General features: G+C 41.5%; 1 protein-coding gene across 3 annotated transcripts in view; it reads right to left on the reverse strand.

The window, feature by feature from the left end:
* The window catches only part of FBXL7 (F-box and leucine rich repeat protein 7), a 311,069-nt gene that overhangs the window by 267,110 nt on the left and 25,005 nt on the right, over window positions 1-18,954 (reverse strand). Inside the window, exon 1 of one of the 3 annotated variants that reach the window (XM_043540242.1) lies at window positions 8,644-8,729. The exons of the other annotated variants lie outside the window; for them this stretch is intronic. The gene's annotated coding sequence lies outside the window, so the exon portion shown is untranslated. Of the gene's footprint in view, window positions 1-8,643; window positions 8,730-18,954 lie in introns of those variants that run through there. 3 annotated transcript variants of the gene reach the window in all.

An 18,954-nucleotide genomic window follows, 5' to 3' on the forward strand; every position in this document is an offset into this window, starting at 1 on the left:
GTTTAGCAAACTTTCCTTTTTCTTTTGGAGTTTCCATTGGTTTTTCCGGTAAATCGGATTTACAATGAGATTAGGCTTCCACCCACAGCTTTATGCAAACTGTTCTTTGCACTAGCGGCTAAAGGTTGGCTCCACTTAAAAGTTTTACCTGCAGGCCAGGGCACGCAAAGATTTTCCCCTGAGCAAACTGGGGACCAGATCCAGCAAAACAATCAGTCCAGCTCTCTCCCAATTGGAAAGTCTGCAACTCTGACTACTCAGCTAGTCTGACTGCACAGTTTACTCCTTGGCTCACAAACAGCCCTAGCTCCCAGCTCCAGCTCCCAAACCACTTTTCCCATGGCTCTCAGCTAAAGTCCCCAGCAGGTGAGCCCTGTTCCGTTGCATCCTAGTACTTCTACCAAGTGCCAAACAAGCTTGCATACCAGAACTTGACTACCCCTTTCCATAGCTGGTTCAGCTCTTCTTGGCCGCTACAGATAACGCTTTGTATACTGGCCCAGATCTGCAAGGGAACTTTGGAAAAGGATTCCCTCATAACCTTTAGCTTAGTGTTTATGGTATTCACCTGGGGGATGTGGGAGGCTCTGGTTCAGTTCCCCCTTCTGCTTGACAAAAAGGATTTGATCAGGTGTTTTGATACCCAGGATTGTAAGGCACCTCCCTACCACCAGCCTTGATTGTGCCTGCTGTGGGTCCGTCAACCCCACCAGCCACTGGCAACAAATAAGCACTCCCTTCTAGATCTCCCAGGCCCCATTGTCACTTTACAGGTTAATAATAGGAACACAGAATGCTCAGAGGGCTCAAGCATTGGGCTCCTGTAGTGTCCACCCCAATCCACTGGAGACTCACTAATCACTGATTCGCTGCTTCCAAAGAAACAGTACACCCCCATTTATCAGTTCCACCTCAGGTCACCTCGCGACTTAACACACAGCGCTTAGATATGTTTATAGTGAAATCAAGTACAACAAACCATAGAGATTTAAATAGTAGCAAGTAGAAATATTGGAAACAAATAAATAGTTGCATATAAAACCAAATTATTACACACATTCTAAAGCATGGATTTAATGAGATACTAGTATAATGTAGAATATTGCTCACCCAAAACCCTTACAGGGTTTTACAGACAAAAAAAGTATGCTGTCAGCTTGCCCTGCACATAAAGGATTCAGTGTTTCTTACCCCACCTCCCCTGGAAAAATATACCAGTCCCATCCTTTGCCTTTATTCAGAAAGAAGGCCCACCTCTCCACTGTTTGTTTCATCTTGTAGATTTCCTCTTCTAGATTGTGGAATCTCTTATCTTGCCTCTGGCTCAGTATGCAAAGAGGCAGAGAATACACAATATACACATGGCCAGACAGGGAGATAGGTGTCTTGCATCTTGCCTGAAAGGAATGTTTGAGGTATGTCTCCTCCTGGTTACCTGCCTTAATTACCAGTACTTAAGAACATAATTTTTAGTATGGATACAGAACTCCTTAAGTATTACCCATATCTATATTTCTTAATGATTATGACATCCAGCAGGCTACTGACTGTCAGAGATTTCACACACTACTCTTTGGTGAACTATTATGCATATCTCTGAGCCAGGGTCTCTCTTTAAAACCCTATGTACCCCCTGTGCCCTCTGCCAGTTGCCGCCAAAGGGTTCCTGGATTACACAGGGGTCCTTCACATGTCAGGTGACTGCCCTTTAGGTGCCTATGTCCTTTTGTGGATTCAGGCCAGTGCTCCCCATGACCAACCTAGCTCTGCTGCCCCAATTCCTGACTGTTCCAAAATGGACTCAAGTGCTTAGAACTTTAAATATTAATTGCTCATTCATGAAAAGTTTAATTAGATAATTAAAACTCAGGAGGAAGAGTGCTATTTTGAGGTTTTTTAATTTCAGCTTTATGGCTTGCATACCTTTACTACAGCACTAAGCAGTTGGCAAGTATTTTTTTTCTTATAGTCAGTCAGTTTGGAAAGAAAGCCTACTATATACCTGAATACGTGAAAGAGAGTGAAATTTGAGTTCTGGAACATTTGAAGGATCTTAGCATTGTCCAGCATAATTGCAGCCTGCAGTGGCACTACTAAAATGACACTCAGTAAGAGAAATGAATTATGAGAGGACAAAAAAAATTCTTCTCTACCCCTACCTACTTAAAGCATTTGCTATAGCCGTAATAGCAAAGAACAGAAAATTGATCATATCAATGACATGCTGGGCAAGCCAGACCTCCTTGATATTTAGATGAGACTTATGTCCAAGTCTGGGGAAAAAAGCCTGTCCACATAGACACATGTTCATGTAACTGAACTTATTTGTGCATTTAAGTCAGGCAATAGTCAGATATTTAAACATGGACCCTTTTATGGTAACTGCATGAAAGATATCGGGATGTTCAATTATACAGAGGTTGAGGGGTTGATCTTTGACTTCTTTTTAAAAAGTAATTGGTTTCTCAGAACAAAAGGGTCCATGTCTGGTATTATGCCTGTGCCTACATTGTGGTTTTACAGAAGTGTCGAAAAACTTGATTCGCTCACTCAATTGTGCAATGACATTCCATGAGGAAAATTCCTTCCTGATCCCTGCGAGTGACCAACTTGACATGAAGTATTACTATTAGCAGTTTTCATAGTTTTTACCCTAATGTTAACTGCCATTGCTGTTTAGAGTTCATAGAAGCTTTTGTACTTAATGATATTGACCAACTAATCTCTACAATATCCTGTGACAGGAATCACCACAAATATATAGCCCATACATTATGTGAGTTCAGTCTTTCAAATAGCACATAGTACTTTACTGGGCTACAAAGTCCACAGCTGAGCATTCTCTATAGGTTCGTGTATAGAATTCACCATTTTAGTCAGTACCTGAGCACCTTTTTGCCTTTGCAACAAATAACTAATGTCAACAAAAATACATTTAGGATGACAATTTTTAGTATTTCTTTTGCTGCATTTAAGAGTAATCATAGTCTAAGGTGCTTTGCAATCAAGAAGGAAAATACAGATGGCTACGTATTAACATCTACTGCTAGCTAACCAATAGAGTTAATATTCCAGTTTAAAGATTTAGCCTTCAATGAAGAACTTTAGGCGGCAGCAGTTACAGTTCCTATCCTCCCTTTCTGTCTGTATCATGCCTAAACTAATTAACCTAAAGTTTAGGTGTTTTACACCTTAAGAGACAAATTATGTGCTTCATAGAGCAATGCAGCCCCACTGACATCAAAATACACAGGCATAATAGAGTATGAAACACCCAGATTTTGAAAGAGAGAACATGGAAGCAGTTGTTACAGGCATACAGATGTTATGACAGGGATCGGAGAAGTAGGTTTTGGCAGCTGGGGACAGGAGAAGGGAAAGAGTTAACACTTCCCCCCCTTCTTCAGCCATGCAACATCCCCTCCCTCTTCTCCATCATTCTTGGGATTTTACTCTGTGTGGAAGGCTGGTCTGTGGATGTATATACAGGGGGGCTGACAGAAGCCTCATGGAACCTGCAGGGATTACAAGAACTGGGATAAAACATGGATTTTTGTAAGACTAAATGGAACAGACAGTCTTCCCATAACTGAAGATGTGACACTTGGACTCATGTCCTACATTTAAGAATCTCTGTATGTAAATACATTTTTCAAACCGTCTTTTCGATGTTGTTTGAGACTTCCATCCCAAATTCTGAACCATACATTTGTGGCTTCAGAGTGAGGAAACAAAGCAGGAACTTCTAGTCACGAGCACAGTACAGAATTGCTCTTGTAAAGCCATATGACCTTTATTATCTTTCTGCAATGACAATGCAGTCAAAGGTATCAAAAGGATTAATGAAGTCTTAGACCACCTGAAAAGCAAATTTGAACCTGAGCATTGGCTGAAGGGAAAATAGAAAGAACAAATTATATTATAAGAAATACAGTAACTTCTCACTCACCACAAAACTTCTGGCAATGTTAGCTCAGCTATACAGTAAGGGTAGTTACAATTCCCAAACTGATTTGTTTCTTTGCATATATTTTTGTCCCATGATGTATCCAACATCTGTCCTAATTCTATCAAATACATTTTATGTTCATTGGCACGAATGTTAAGATACATGTCATATTTATTACAATTGGTGTAATTACATTCTTCCTACCTAAAATTCCCTCTGTAGTTTCAATTGTATAAGTTATTCTTCCCTTCCTGTCTTAAGTTTTTACATAGTATTACTGTGCACTCTATTAAACAGCTGCCACAGTTCACTGCTGCAGTGGCTGGCTGAGAACAGTGTGTGATGCAACTCATGTGCTATATACACAAAATAGAGCCTGCCCTATGCTGAACTAAGGAACCTATGAGATTTGTCTCCAACCAGTAGGACAGTACTCCCGCACAGCATTCTAAGACAGAGAGCTAATTTAGGAGTTTAACAATCATATTCCGTTTGCAATATGATCATGGCCTAAGTGGAGTCACTTAGTGCATATGGTGCATCAGCAACAAAGACTAACTGGGGTGCACTTTGCTCCTGTTTAGCAAAGCAGACGTGTTCCAAAAAACATCCCAACAGCGCTACCCTACTCTGCCTCACAGGATGTCTTTTTACACAAAAAAAAGCATCTCACAGTCTCTCTCATCCCTCTTCCTTACAGAGGGCTGGTCAGAATTTCTCAAAGCATTCGAAAAATTCTGGAAAGAGATGCTATATACAAATATGCTTTAGTCTATTTTGGGGTAGAGAAGACCCTAAATATTCAGAAGTGTTGTTCCCCTCCTACACCCATATCCAACCCTGATAGAGTATAAGTGGCTAACCACTCCCCTAGATTGCATCAGGTTGAGCCAAATAAGTAGGCTACCCAATTGCCATCATTATTACTTTGACTCTTGAGCCTTCCTCCACATAGCTGCATTCACAGAGCACATAGCCCTTCCTAGCATCTGCCATTCGTACTATCACTGAGGTACAAGCTAGCCTTCCAACTCAGCATAAGCATCACTGACTACATTCTTACACACTCTGTGTGACAACACAAATCAAGTTTCTAACAAGGCAATCAAGGCAGCTGGCTTTAACCACCAAGACATAATATTGTTGTCCTTGTAGCATCGCTGGAATCCGTCCAGAAGTGGAATGTAAAAGCTCAGTCTTTGCTTCCAAGCACAGCTTCTGAAGTAGCCATAAAGTATATGCTAATAAAGATAGCCTTTGAATGCCTCTTAACACCATACTATTGACAAACATGCAATGTGAAAAAATTCCTCATTCTTGTACATTAATCTATCCTAAAACTTCCAACTGTTTTTTAAAACCCTCAAGCACTTTCCCTCAGTGCTCTGACAGAAATGTGTTACATTAAAAGATCGTCGCTAGCAATTAACAACTCTCCTTCCATACCCACACTCTCCTCTACACCAATATATAGGGTGACCATATATCCTGCTTTGGCTGGGACAGTCCCTTTTTTAAGCCCTGTCCTGGCGGTCCCGCCTCCCCCTCCCCTCCAAAAAGGGGGCATTTGTCCCATTTCCTCTGACTTGATCAGCTGGGCAAGACCAAACGGGACAAATGTCCACTTTTTTTTTTTTTTTACACACATACACAAAAGTGGGGTTCGGCGCAGAGGAAAAATACTGTTTTTGGGTGGGGGGGGAGCAGAGATGCCAGCCCCTGTGCATGGGCAGGGGAGGCAGAACTGGGAGGGAGGCAGGATTCCAGTGGGGGGTTGGGGGGGTGCGTGCTCAGGGTTCCAGTGATGGGCAAGAGCATCGCACAGGGGTGCTCAGGTGAGCAGCTGCGGGTGTCTCGTTTTCTCTTTGGGAAATATGGTCACCCTACTAATATAGGAACACTGGGAGAAGTCTTGAGATCTGTCTATGTTGGAAAGTGGGTGGAAATTCATAAAATATTACAGGTCACTGGGAACAAACAAACAAAACACACACAACACAAGAAATAGGTACAAGAGGAAGACAGAAAGGCTGGTCACTCCAAACAAAAAGGTCTGATATGGTCGCAGGGTAAACATGAGAACGGAACTAGAAATGCAGGACCCAAAATTGGTGAGTCAGAAATTAGGCCTAATTGGTGGGCAAAACAATGAGTGAATGGGCTATTCCACCCATCACTCCCGCCTCGGGTCCTTAAAAAAAAAAAAAAAAAAAAAAAAAAAAAAGAGAGAGAGAGAGACAGACACACACACACACCTTTGGGGATAAAAATGACACCTATGGTATTGACTTCTGAGGGACTCCCTAGAGAAAGTACCCTGCTTTGCCCCAGACACTTGGTCCTTCATTGGTAAGCCTCAAATCAAGACACCCAGAGCAGCCCACTGATGATAGCGGACCATAACCACTGGACCAGTGAGGACCACAGGATACATGAGCTCCTGCTTTGCCTTTCATTGCCCTGTGTGTGCCTTTCCATTCCCTCCCTTCCATCTTCCTCCTGTCCTCTGTTGGCTTTTCACCTAGCCTGAAACCAGCTGTACTGCACAGCGCCAGTATGATGGGAGGAGACGTCCCACCCAGCTCTGCCCATCCTGAGAAGTTCCAGTGAAGGAGAGGGACCTGACCCGACCAGGAGTTGTCATCCTAGACTGGCAAAGCAAGCCAGGGTCTGGAGCAACAGCGGTCGTGGCCGACCTGCCAGCTCAGAGCATCCATATGTAACTGACCAGCTACCTTGAATCCTAAGAGCAAAAGCCACATTTCCCTTACCTTATGCTATCCTCTCAGTCTTCTCCCTGTTTGTGTCAGTTTTGTTAAAAATAGGAGGAGTAGCCACCATTCACAGTGATCAACTTGAAATGGAACAGGATTAACCCTTTCTTCTCCACGACAAAGGATTACTTGACAAAATAAGAGACTAACACTTATCTTCTCTAAAAAAGAGACTATGATAAATGTTGATTGTTTTGCATTAAAAAAATCAAATTTCAGAATAAAATAATAATTAAGAAAAACTTTGGCCTTATTTTTCCAGTGTCTTTGCCATCAGACTGAGCAGGCCAAGATCTGTAGTCAAAACTTCAAAAACAGCGTTGTACAGTGACAGGGTCATGTTAACACCTTTGATTCTCTTTACTCATGTATTCCATTGAAATGAACACAATATTTCTCTGTACCTTTCAATTTCATCTGCAAGTAGAAGGACCACAACTGCATGGCAAGGCAGTATTTATTATCTCCATTTTCCAGGAGGGAAAAAGTGGTAATTCTTCAACAACAGAAGTCCAACGAGAAACTGTAGAACTGGAATTAATTTGCAAACTGGACACCATCAAATTAGGCCTGAATGAAGACTGGGAGTGGATGGGTCACTACAAAAACTAAACTAAATTTCCCTCTACTGTTACTCACACCTTCTTGTCAACTGTTTGAAACGGGCCACCCTGATTACCACTACAAAAATGAGTTTTCCTCCTGTTGATAATAGTCCACTTCCACTTTAATTGACTTGTCTCATTAGAACTGACCGTCCACTTGGTAAGGCAATTCCCATCTTTTCATGAACTGTGTGTGTATATATATGTAAAGATATATATATCTGCCTACTGTATTTTCCACTCCATGCATCTGATGAAGTGGGTTTTAGCCCACTAAAGCTTATGCCCAAATAAATTGGTTAGTCTCTAAGGTGCCACAAGTACTCCTCTTTGTTTTTTCAAAAGAATCAGAGTCACAGGTGCAAGAGAACTACTCCAGTGTTCATTTATAATGTCCTCTTAAAACAACAGATTTTCCTTAGGGGAAATTACACTTAGGAGTCCAGGACAAACATTGCTAACCACTCACTGATAATTTTTCTAAAGTATGTTTTGACTAAGTGCTGTTATTAAGTTACAAGCAGAAAAAGGTTAATTGACTATCAATAACAAATGTATTCCTCTAAAAATATTTAGCACTCTAAAATGCCATCTGCATTAGGACAAAAAATTACCGCCACTACAGTGTCCAATTCCCATCAAGTAGAAAATGTGTTCACTATCATTGGAACTTTTGCTGCTTTGTCTTCTTCTCCATTGGAATTATATGACATTTAAGAGAAAAAGGGTATAGCAGCTAAGCCACATGAGGGTTTTTTTGTTTGTTTTTAACACAACCCTGAACGCCTTCAGTCGATTTCAACAGAAGTCTTTACATTAGGCTGTTTTACTGTTCAACTACCAATTCATTAGATAGGAAGCAAAAGTGTTTGGATAACTTGTTCCATGTAATCACTCTTATCGAGAGAGAGAGAGAGAGAGAGAGAGAGAGAGAGAGAGAGAGAGTGTGCACGCACATGCACGTGCACACACTGAAAAACTGACTGCACATCTGCTAAAACAGACCTCAGATGTCTTCAAAGCCACAGGACATATTAACTGAGCTAATTTTAAAAAAGGTATCAAAATACGGTTTCCGCATACAGTCGATCATATTTTTCCTCTGGGTATTCTTTACTTTCAGTATAGGAACTCTTGAGCCAACAGTATTTTTTCCTAGATAGGACAAATTAAGTGCAACCACTGCAGCACCAGAAAGAATCAAGTATGGTGAAAGTGACAGGGTCATCAGTAAGTCTGGACTGATCACTCCTGATACTTCTGTGAAGTCTTTGGACTTCCTTGGGGAGGGGATCTACAGCATTTCAAAGCACACCTCAATTTTTTCTTTACTGGAAGTTCCTTGTTCTTTCCATGAAATCTGCATCTCCACCCTCAACATTCCCAGATAGCCAAAGAATCCTAGAGAAAAAAGGCAATATAGAGAACAGTGATTCCAAATCCTTATTGATTGGAAGCCTAATATGGAGGAGAAAAACTAAATCCTTTTAGACAGAAAACAGAAGTTGATACAAATACTGTAAAAAGTGTATTCAAATAGCAATATAAGCATGTAGAATATGTAGGATGTATGCATTAAGTGTTTAGTTATAAAGCTTGACCTCTAAACAATAATAAAACTAAAAAAATTAAATGGAAAAATGGCCCCAAGCAGAACGACTTGGTTTGTAACCAAAAATGCAAGTTGTTACTACGTCTTCCACAAAATTCTCTCCCACTCACATGGACAACTTCTTTTGTATATTCTTTACATACTGTGCAGAGGAGATCTGTAATGCAGATCAGAGATTTTCAAGTTAAATCAAATGCTAAGAACTAAATTCTCATTTTGTTCCAACCCTACTGACCTGTAGGAGTTATGTGGATGTACTAAAAAGTAGAAGACTTTGCTGTTTCTCAAGATAGACACAGTCAGTACATTTGAAATATTTCTTTCATCTTAAGATATGTTGTAGTTATAATTTCCTATCTTAAAGAGGAATTTCTCTCAGACTAGTTGAATCTATTATAAATGGAAAAATGTTGTCATATGACCAGTGTCCAGTTTTATGATTTTTTTTTAAAAACTGTATTTCAAATTTTAGAGCTGTACTAGGTACCCACCTAACTGCCAGGCACAACCTCCCCATGTAACTGATGGAAGACTTATGCTCCAAACAAGGACTCGCATACGCTATTTGTATCTACGTGCATTTTCTTAGATCCCAACCCTCTACACATATTACTGGGGGTAGTGCTCCCTACTCTAAGAAGACCTATTTGCTTCACTGGCAATCAGTGTTTGCATGCTCAGACCCTAATGCTGCTCAGCACCCAGGAAATTATTGGTCTGAGGAGTACAAACTAGATTTATCTTATTGTCTTGTAAGACCACAGTTTGAGGTGATGGAAAGTACAAAAACAATGCCCTTTGAAAGTTAATTTGTCCTTCTTGAAAGAAAGATATTAGACTTATACAATTAAGCATTTTTAAAGAATTCCTGCAAATAAAAATCAAAAGAAACTAGCTGTAGATTTGTGTTTGATATAATTTTCTACTTTAATAAAAGGTTGTTAGGACTTTAACAGTTCATTTTTTGTAAAGTTTCAATAAAACTGCTTACCCACTGAAACAGACTATTACAATAAAAAATCGTGTGATCTTGTTGGCGGGGCGGGCGGGGGGGAGAAGAGTGTTGTCATGTGGAGAGAGCTCGTCATACTTCTCCGGGTTGATTAACAGTCATTCCCTACCCATTATCTTCTTTGTAGGGGCATTTGAGGGGGGAAGAGGTACAACAGATTATCCATTTGAGCTTTGCGCATTCTCAGTATGAAGAGAGACATATCAACACTATGTTTACCCAAATTAGTACTAGACTCCTACCCTCAGCAACAGGTACTAAAAGGCAGTGGTTTGTAATGTGCTCTATGGAGCAGAGCAGGAGATTGAAAGCAAGGACTCCTAGGCCAGGCCACTCACGTTCTGATGAGTCAAATCATCTTGAACACAAAATGAACAAACTCCGGTGCCTAAATGAACAGCCCAAATCCATATTTAAGAACCTAAATAAATATCCCAAAATTATAAAGGTGCTGAGCACGTACAACCCTCACCAGAGTTGATGGGAGTTAGAGATGCTCAGCCAATTGCCTTAACCTCCAGGACACACATTTTCAACGTGACCTTTAATTGTGAGTACCTAAAGCATGGAGACACCCAAAATTAGAGGAAACCTTACATATTTGGCCACCTGTTTAATCTGGAAAGTGTTTAACTAGAGTTATATTAAGTACCTCACAGGAATTGTTAGACTAAATTCATCAGTGTTTTTAAAGCACTTTAAGATGCTCAAATGAAGATTAATAGGAATTAGGCAACTTTTGAAAGTCTTCCCTTCCCCCACCCCTTGCTATATGGTATTTTACAAAGTGGTATTTTAAATTGTCCCAGTGCCAAGATTATTATACATTACATGGTACATTCAATAGTAAACCGATAGAGCTTAATCATATATTACTCAAATTCCAGAGATTTTAGATTTTTATACATGTACAGTAGAACCTCAGTTACGAACACCTCGGGAATGGAGGTTGTTCACAACTCTGAACAAAATGTTACGGTGGTTCTTTCAAAAGTTTACAACTGAACATTGACTTAACACAGCTTTGAAACTTTATTTTGCATAAGAAAAATGCTACCTTCCCTTTTTTCTGTAGGTTACGTTTAACAGTACTGTACTTTGCCTTTTTTGGGAGGGGGGTCTCTGCTGCTGCCTGATTGCGTACTTCTGGTTCAAAATGAGGTGCATGACTGAATGGTCAGTTCATAACTCTGGTGTTCATAACTGAGGTTCTACAAGGACAAAATAGTCTACAAAAAATTATCCCAATGGGCTTCAGCAGCTCTAGTGATATACAAACTGCAGAAGTACTGCCACAGAGTCAAGTGAGTGGGAATATTCTCAACACATGCAGAAACTCCCCTTTGAGGTAATATTTGTTATGAGTTTAAACTCTAGAGCACCAGGATACTCCTAAATTCCCTTTAATTTACTATGATGCAAAAATCTGCTGAGATTAAGTATAGCTCTACACAATGGACCAGATTTTCACCTGAGGTAAATCATGATATCACCATTTAAGTCAATTGAGCTATGCCAGTTTATACCAGTTTAAGATGTGGCCCATTTTCTTTTAAAGAGGCCTCATGTATTTCTAATTGTAGGGTTTGACTGTCTAATTCAGTGCAGCTTGTAGTCTTGCTAACTGTATACATTACATAGCTATACACACACAGTTTCAGTAAAAACAGGATATGGCTGCACACAGCAGGAGCACCATCGCTACATCTAGGCCAGTGATTCTCAAACTTATTTGATTCTGCCCCCCTTCTTTGGGTCCGGTAGTAGTTTATGTTCCACACACACACTTCTGCCACACAAGTACTCGTACAGATAAAAAAAAAAAAAAATCAATCAACATGCAACTCTCACTGAATATTAAAAACAGTTAGGCATTGATTCAAACGGACTCAATAATCCATTATAAATTAGAGCAAAAGCAAAACTGGGATGATGCTTACAACTGAATGTGCACACCACATCCTAGCAAATGGATTCACGTACAGATGACAATGACTTTGTATATTGCTATATAAGCTTAACAGAAATCCGCCAAAATGCACAGTGCCATCTAGAGTCAAACACACAGTGCATCTGGGGACTGGATATGTCTGGAGGAATCTGCTTTGCTAGTTCTTCATGGCTTTGGGTAAAATGTGTGCAGTAATTTTTTCCCCTAAAGCTTCTCAGGCCCCCCCAGAATACACTGCGCACCCCCACAAGGGGGCCCTCCCCCAGTTTGAGAACCTCTGTTGTAGGCCTAGAGAGAATGGTCGCTTATCTGAAAGCAGTTGCAAGAGAGAGAGAGTTCTTCCAAGCTCCTGGTTTATAGCAGCACTTCAATTTTATTTTGATAAAACTTTAAAATGTCATTGTTTAAACAGTGAAACATCTGTTTTATGCAGCGAGACTGAAATCCCAAACCAGGACTTGAAACATTAGAACCTTACAAAAGGTTGACTTTGTCCCTTAAATCAAGTACTTTTTTAATCCCAGCTATTGAAACAAAGCCCTTAACTAGTGTAGAAGAAACAGTGATAAATGCCACAGCAGCAATACAGGGGAATGTTGGTAGCTGTGTTTCTCCTTAAAGCACATCTCTTACTAAGGTAATTTTAAATCTCTTTTTCCCTCCAGTGCCCCAAACTGTTTGCCAGGGAATTTTAGCAAAGAAGATTCCTCACATACACTTCACAACCTTGCTCCTCATCCACTACAGCTTTATTGACACGAGCCCAAAAGCGCCTGTTCAGCTAGTGATGAACCGGGAGCCGAAGTAGTAACATGAAAGATGCTCAAGCCAGCAGAGCTGCTGCTGAAGCTGAATTCACAATAGGAATGAGCAAACTGGTACCCATAAATCCCTCAGTACTGCCCTTGCCCTCCCCAAACATTCACTCATTTACAGAATGGAACCATAATCAAACCTTTAAAATTCTGGAATGCTTGCTTATCTATTTTTTCATCTCCAGTTGCTGCTCAGACCAGAACTGGAAGATATAATGGGATATACATCCAGCCCAGATTGGGACAAGTGGTGCTAGAAATCTTGAGACAGCTCTACTTGTGCTAAAGCCTGTTTTTGTAGACTCAGCTGTTTTAGATAAACTTTCCAGATTATTTAAATATCTGGAGTCTTGACATTTTAAGGTCCATTCATCCCTAACTAAAAGTTAGGTAACTGCATTCACACTCGTGTTCTGACTGTGAATTTGTTGAGGGGGGTCACGTTGGAGGCTGGATCGCTGCCAGTATCTGAAGAAATAAAAAAAGAGAAGGAGCCTCATACAGCACTTCCAAGCACTGGGACCAATTTTAAAAAGGCATCAGAATTAAAACCAGGCCAGGGCCTACATTTCTGAGAGCTTTGGTCGGTCAGTATCCCCTACAACAACCCATAGCCACCCTGAAAGATGGACTTGGGACTATACTGACCAGCAACTTTGTTCATTTTCTCCACCAGTTTCTGAAATTTACCCAGTCACCCAGGCCCAGATTTTTAAAGATATTTAGGCATTGCAGCACTCGTCATTGCAATGCCTGATGAGGAGCCTAAGTCTCATTTTCAAGTATATTTGGCACTTAAAAGCCTAAAGTGCCTAAATCACTTCTGAAAGATTTATGCTTCTAAATCATCTGGGCCCCCATTGACAAGCATCCAAACCCTCTTGCCAGATAGACCCTCCCACATCCCCTTACTGACAAGTACCTCCAACCCACCCAGCTTCTAACTCTCCCCCGCTACGTCCATGTGCTCTGTCGGTTACTGATGTCTGCCTGAAGTCATGAACTTCTTACACCAGCGGTGCTCAAACTTTAGCGTCCCAAGGACCCCCATTTTGATCTGAAATTTGGCAGGGACCTCCAAACCCCCTGCTCAGCCCTAGACCCTGCCCCCGCTCCACTCCTTCCCCCAAAGCCACACCCCGCCCCACCTCTTTCCCCCCCCTTCCCCAAGTGCGCCCCATCCACGCTTCTCCCCCTCCCTCCCATCACCCCCTGCACACTGGGGAACAGCTGTTCCCCGGCATACAGGAGGTGCTGGGAGGGTGGGGTAGGAGTTGATCAGCGGGGCCTGCAGACCCCCTGGAGGTCTGCGGACCCCAATTTGAGAAACGCTGTCTTGCCCCAAGCCTGCCCCAAAAATGCTAGCGCTAGTTCTGCTCTCTTCCATGCACATCTCAGCATGACAGAAGGGGATTAGATCTTAGATTGAAAAATAAATGTCCAAATAGCCCTCCACCAAAGAGGGTCACATCATACATTTATTAAAGAAAGAGACTGTTTACATTTAAACAAAATTTGTATCACCTAGACATATCTGCCTAACTAAACCATCAACTGAGATATTTTCTTCTCCACCCTCTTCCTGGTGTGTGTTATGGCCACACTAGCCTTTCAATTGCATTTTTTAAAATGGCAGCTCGTCGGGGGCAGGGACATGGCCTTTTTGTGTTTTCTGTGACATGCCCAGCACACTTGTGTAAAGATATATTATAGTATCCACAATGTAAAGAGATGTGGGTTGGAAATAAAAATCAAAAGTCATTTTAATGAAGAGCTGCCATCTCTGGAGAGGAGAGAAGCATTTAGGCAGACAGACTGTGGAAAACAAATGGGAAAGGAAACCAGGACAAAACCCTACTCTTACAAAATAGGCCATGTTGTCTTGGATTTCCATACAAGAGAGACAGAGCTTGGTTTTCAGGTCTGGTCTGAAAGCCACATGACCTTCTCAAGGCAGGAAAATACGGAGTTAGTGAAGAGCTGTGTTGACAATGCCAGGATTCAAATCTGTGTTTCATGGGCACCTGGGTGAAAACTGGTGTTAAACACACTGATGGCTTCTCTAAGAGAGTTTGTGCATGGCAAGCTGGGGTGTAAATCTACAGCACACTAGCATGCCATGCACCAACTGTCCACGTGGCCCCTGCACTGAAAATTCCCTAGTGCACTTTGATCTACTCCACTTTGAAACTTGAGTGGGGTGACGTGCATTGTGGAACTGGCACACTAGTGAACTGTAGATTTACACCTCATCTTGCTGCACACTGAATGACCACATAAACAAGCCCTAAAATAGTCCCTCTGATTGCCTTACATGGCTATATTTCAGAATTATGAAAAAGGACACCAAGCTACTGCTACATGACGACATTTCTGCAGAAAAGAAATATGGTCCTATATTCTTCGTCATATATTTGTTTTGTTGTTTTCCAGGCAGCCTATATTACTATGGAAAGTGCTGTCTAAAGTGTATTTGTTAGTATTTGATAGAGGTTGTCTATCAGAATTATCTATTTGAATAGTATTTCCTTCCCAGTCTGTGCACTCTCTTAACCTGAGTCCAATAGCGTATTCTTGCTACAAGTATTTACACTGCCTAGAAATACTGCTTTTGGTACTGCATAACAGCCAGTGTTTATCAAGCTAGCTAAGAGTGTCATGCTTCTCTAACGGATGGTCCACAGGGGATAAGAACCTATTACTACTAGCAGCTAACAGAGATTTACTTGAGCTAAAGGAGTGAAGGCCAGTGCTTTGGGTGCTCAGAAACCTGGATTCCATTTCTGAAAATGTGGGAAGAGGATTCTTACTGCAAAACATGGACATGAATGCCTGTAGGTCTCAGAGAAGCTACCTCTGACAGGAGAACATGCAACAGTGGCTGCACATGCCACAGCTGTAGCGTATTTTTGATGAAAAGACCAGTGTCAAAATAAGCCTTGTATTATGAACAGGAGCTCTGTATAGAAAGAGGTAACAATCTTCCTATTCCTCTGTGTAGCTGGAGCCTGTGACTGCCTTGTCCTGGGCTGCTTTGTTTCTGCCTCAAGAACCCGAAGACTGCCTCTAGAGTGTACAGGAAGTGTGGCATCTCTACACTTCCTGGAAGACTTTATAGCACAACTGCCACCTCTCATGGATGATCCACATCAAAGCATGAGAGATGACTATTCCTACCATCATCACGTAGCATTCATCAGTACTGGAGAGGCCAGTACCGGCTATACTGAGATTACCCTTCTCTGATGACCCAGGGTGGTGGGGAAGTCATATTTGGATTTACTGAAATTCTGTACACTAGAAACAGAAGTCTAAGACTACACTGAAGACTGATATTCTGTATCCTGCTCCCAGGGGCTACCCCGAACATTTGTCAGTGTTCCCTTGAGATGACTACCAAATACTACCCTTCGTGAAAAGTAGCATCTGATTAATCCCCCACTATACCAAAAAGAATACTTGGGGGAATCAAGTCTAGCCAGACTTAGGTAACTGGGAACGTGGTGACTGATGGTGTTACACCTCAGACTTTGAGGTATTATCAAGCTTCGAAGTTCAGTTCTCATTTTGCAGGATTCAGCTAATTGTCAAAAGAAATATACCATGTCCATTTGCTTCTCTTCCACCTTTACTAAGAAGAAAATACGGACCTAGGGATTCCGTTACTCTTAACTGGAAGAGATCCACCAAAATAAATCAATCAATCCATCCATCCATCCATCCAGTTATTGGAGAGTCTTCGGTCTTTTTAAGGACATTTCTATACCACCAAAAGTGCTACGTACATGCAGTTATGCCAACAAAAAAGTGCTTTTGTCACTATAACTTACTTTGTTCAAGGAACAGGTACAAACTGAGGCACTAACACCTCTTTTGCCAGTTAAAAATCTGTGCCTAAGCTAGGAGGATTTGCCATTAATTTATAGCTATACTAATAAACCTTTTCTAATGTAGACTAGGCCTTGGATGCAGTTTCTCTGAAATCAGTAAACTATTAACCAGTGCTATTTTTACCCTTTATCAGTTTGAAATCATTTCTCTTTTCACTGAAAGAGGTTTCCTGATAAATAAGCCTATCTTCTGTATGCAAACGGTGTGAAAGTTGGTGCTTGCAGACAGAATGACTCAGTGAGTGAGAGCCATCATATAAGAGGCATCACAATCAAGTCTGGTCCAGGGCTTGGAGTTCTAGCAGTCCCATGGGGAATAAGACAAGGATTTGGGTAAGTTATTTCAGGGTAAGATTAACTCAAATGACATTTGGGGATCTTTGCCTGTGGGTAGATGGATGTGTTGTAAGCACCTGTGTGATACTGGTAGACCAGGTGCCAGCTCTTGCCAAGTCTTTAGGCGTCAGCTAAGCACTGACAAATTAGCTGGAAACCAGACCAGCTCATCTGTATGTTAGTATTGTTTGAGACAGATGTTAGATTTGTAAAAAATTGTTTAGTGTTTAAACTCTAAAATGCTTGGAACTTCTGTATTCTATGCTATAAGATAATATGAAAGTTTTGCTTTACAATTGTAAAAATGCCTTCTGTGAACTTGTGAGCCTAGGCAGGAAGAGTGGTTCCCCCGCCCATCTAGAAGGACTACCAAGACTAAATGGGCCACTGTAGGACAAAACTACCCCATCCACCCCTGAAGAAGTTACATGCAGGAGCTCTCATCCCATCAGTTTGAACTCTTGAGGAAAGTTATATAAAGATGCTCACAAGAGGAAATGGTTCTCTTTGCTGTTTGGACAAGGGCTGCAACTAAGAAACAAAAGCAAAGATCCCCAGGTTCAATCTGGGTTACCCCTGAAAGACATTCAGTGGACACATTATTACATCTCTGTCACATTTGGCACCACAGACTGTAGCTTATTTGTGTTCCTGTGTTGCCTGCTTTAAGCTGTAAATAACATTTCTTTTTCCTAGTTAATGAATTCTTAGTTTACTATAGGATTGGCCGCCAGCGTCATCTTGGGTGTGAGATCTAAGGTACAAATGGATCTGGGTAAGTGACTGGTCTCTTGGGACCGGGAACAACCTGACTATGGTGCGATTTTTGGTGCAAATGATCATTTACCACTAAGCCCACCTTGCCTCAGAGACAAGGTAGACTGGGGGGCCCAAGGGGATTGCGACTCCATGTGATCACTGCATTGGATTGGTGAAATCTAATTACAGAACATACCACCAATTTTGGGGTGTCTCATCTGCTTTTTGACAGTCTGCCCTGAGGTTGGCACTCTCAGACATGAACCACTCCAGACAGCATGACAACCTGAATCAGTGTAGTCCTGTACCTTGAAACACTGCCAGATTATAACGCAAGCTGCATGAGAGGCTGGGAGAGAATGCCTTTATGCTTAGGACTAGTGGTTGCTACACACTGACGGAGGTTCAGTGAATTCTCTCATCTACAGTGAAGAGCCCAGGATTATACACAGGTGGATTACGAGGTATTTGCACACACTGCTTTGCAAAGGCTGAGGCAGTGTAAAAACTGCCCTGAACAGCAAGCAGAAATGGATCTCTCCTTCCAGCTTTCCTGTGTTGCTACTGCTCAGGGGCTGAAAGAGCAGGCATCAGGAAGGTTATGAACCATCTAAGATAGCCAATTGTTAGATATTAAGTAGCTGTGAGTAGGTTCTCTCACAGTTTAAAGGCCTTTGTGATTAAAACATGAACCTGGACCCTAGCTTTCATTCACTATTCTCCTACTGTAAAAAAAAGATGGTCATCCAATCAAGGAGTGGAAAGGATACCATGAGATTTTGGTGTTCAATCACACCAAGAAAAGTGAGCCTAGTCCACAATATTTGGCAAATACTTGTACCTTCAAGTATCTGAAGCCACAACAATAGAGACCTGTTTAAAGCCAGGCTTCATATTTGATCCTGTGCAAGTTCACCTTGCAAGTTCACCTCTTTCCTTTTTACCTCTTCTGCAAGGGAAGAGTCAGTTCCTAGAGGCCCTTTCAGAATTTACCTCTCCATGCATTTCTAACTGAGCAACACCCCTGGCTTTCACCAGGTCATGGCTGCTCCCATCAGGCTTCCCTACTGTAGATTTTAACACAATCCACTTCCAATGCACAGCTTCCTAGCCTTATTACTTAATTACTGTTAATTATAGCTCACACTAAGAACACTCCCCTACAAACATTCAAATTCACAAACACTGATGGAAAGACACTGACAGATGCCATGTGTGTACACTACACTCAGTGCCAAGAGATAAATGAGC

This window comes from Chelonia mydas, chromosome 2 (genome assembly GCF_015237465.2).
Source record: "Chelonia mydas isolate rCheMyd1 chromosome 2, rCheMyd1.pri.v2, whole genome shotgun sequence".
NCBI classification, from domain to species: Eukaryota; Metazoa; Chordata; order Testudines; family Cheloniidae; genus Chelonia; species Chelonia mydas.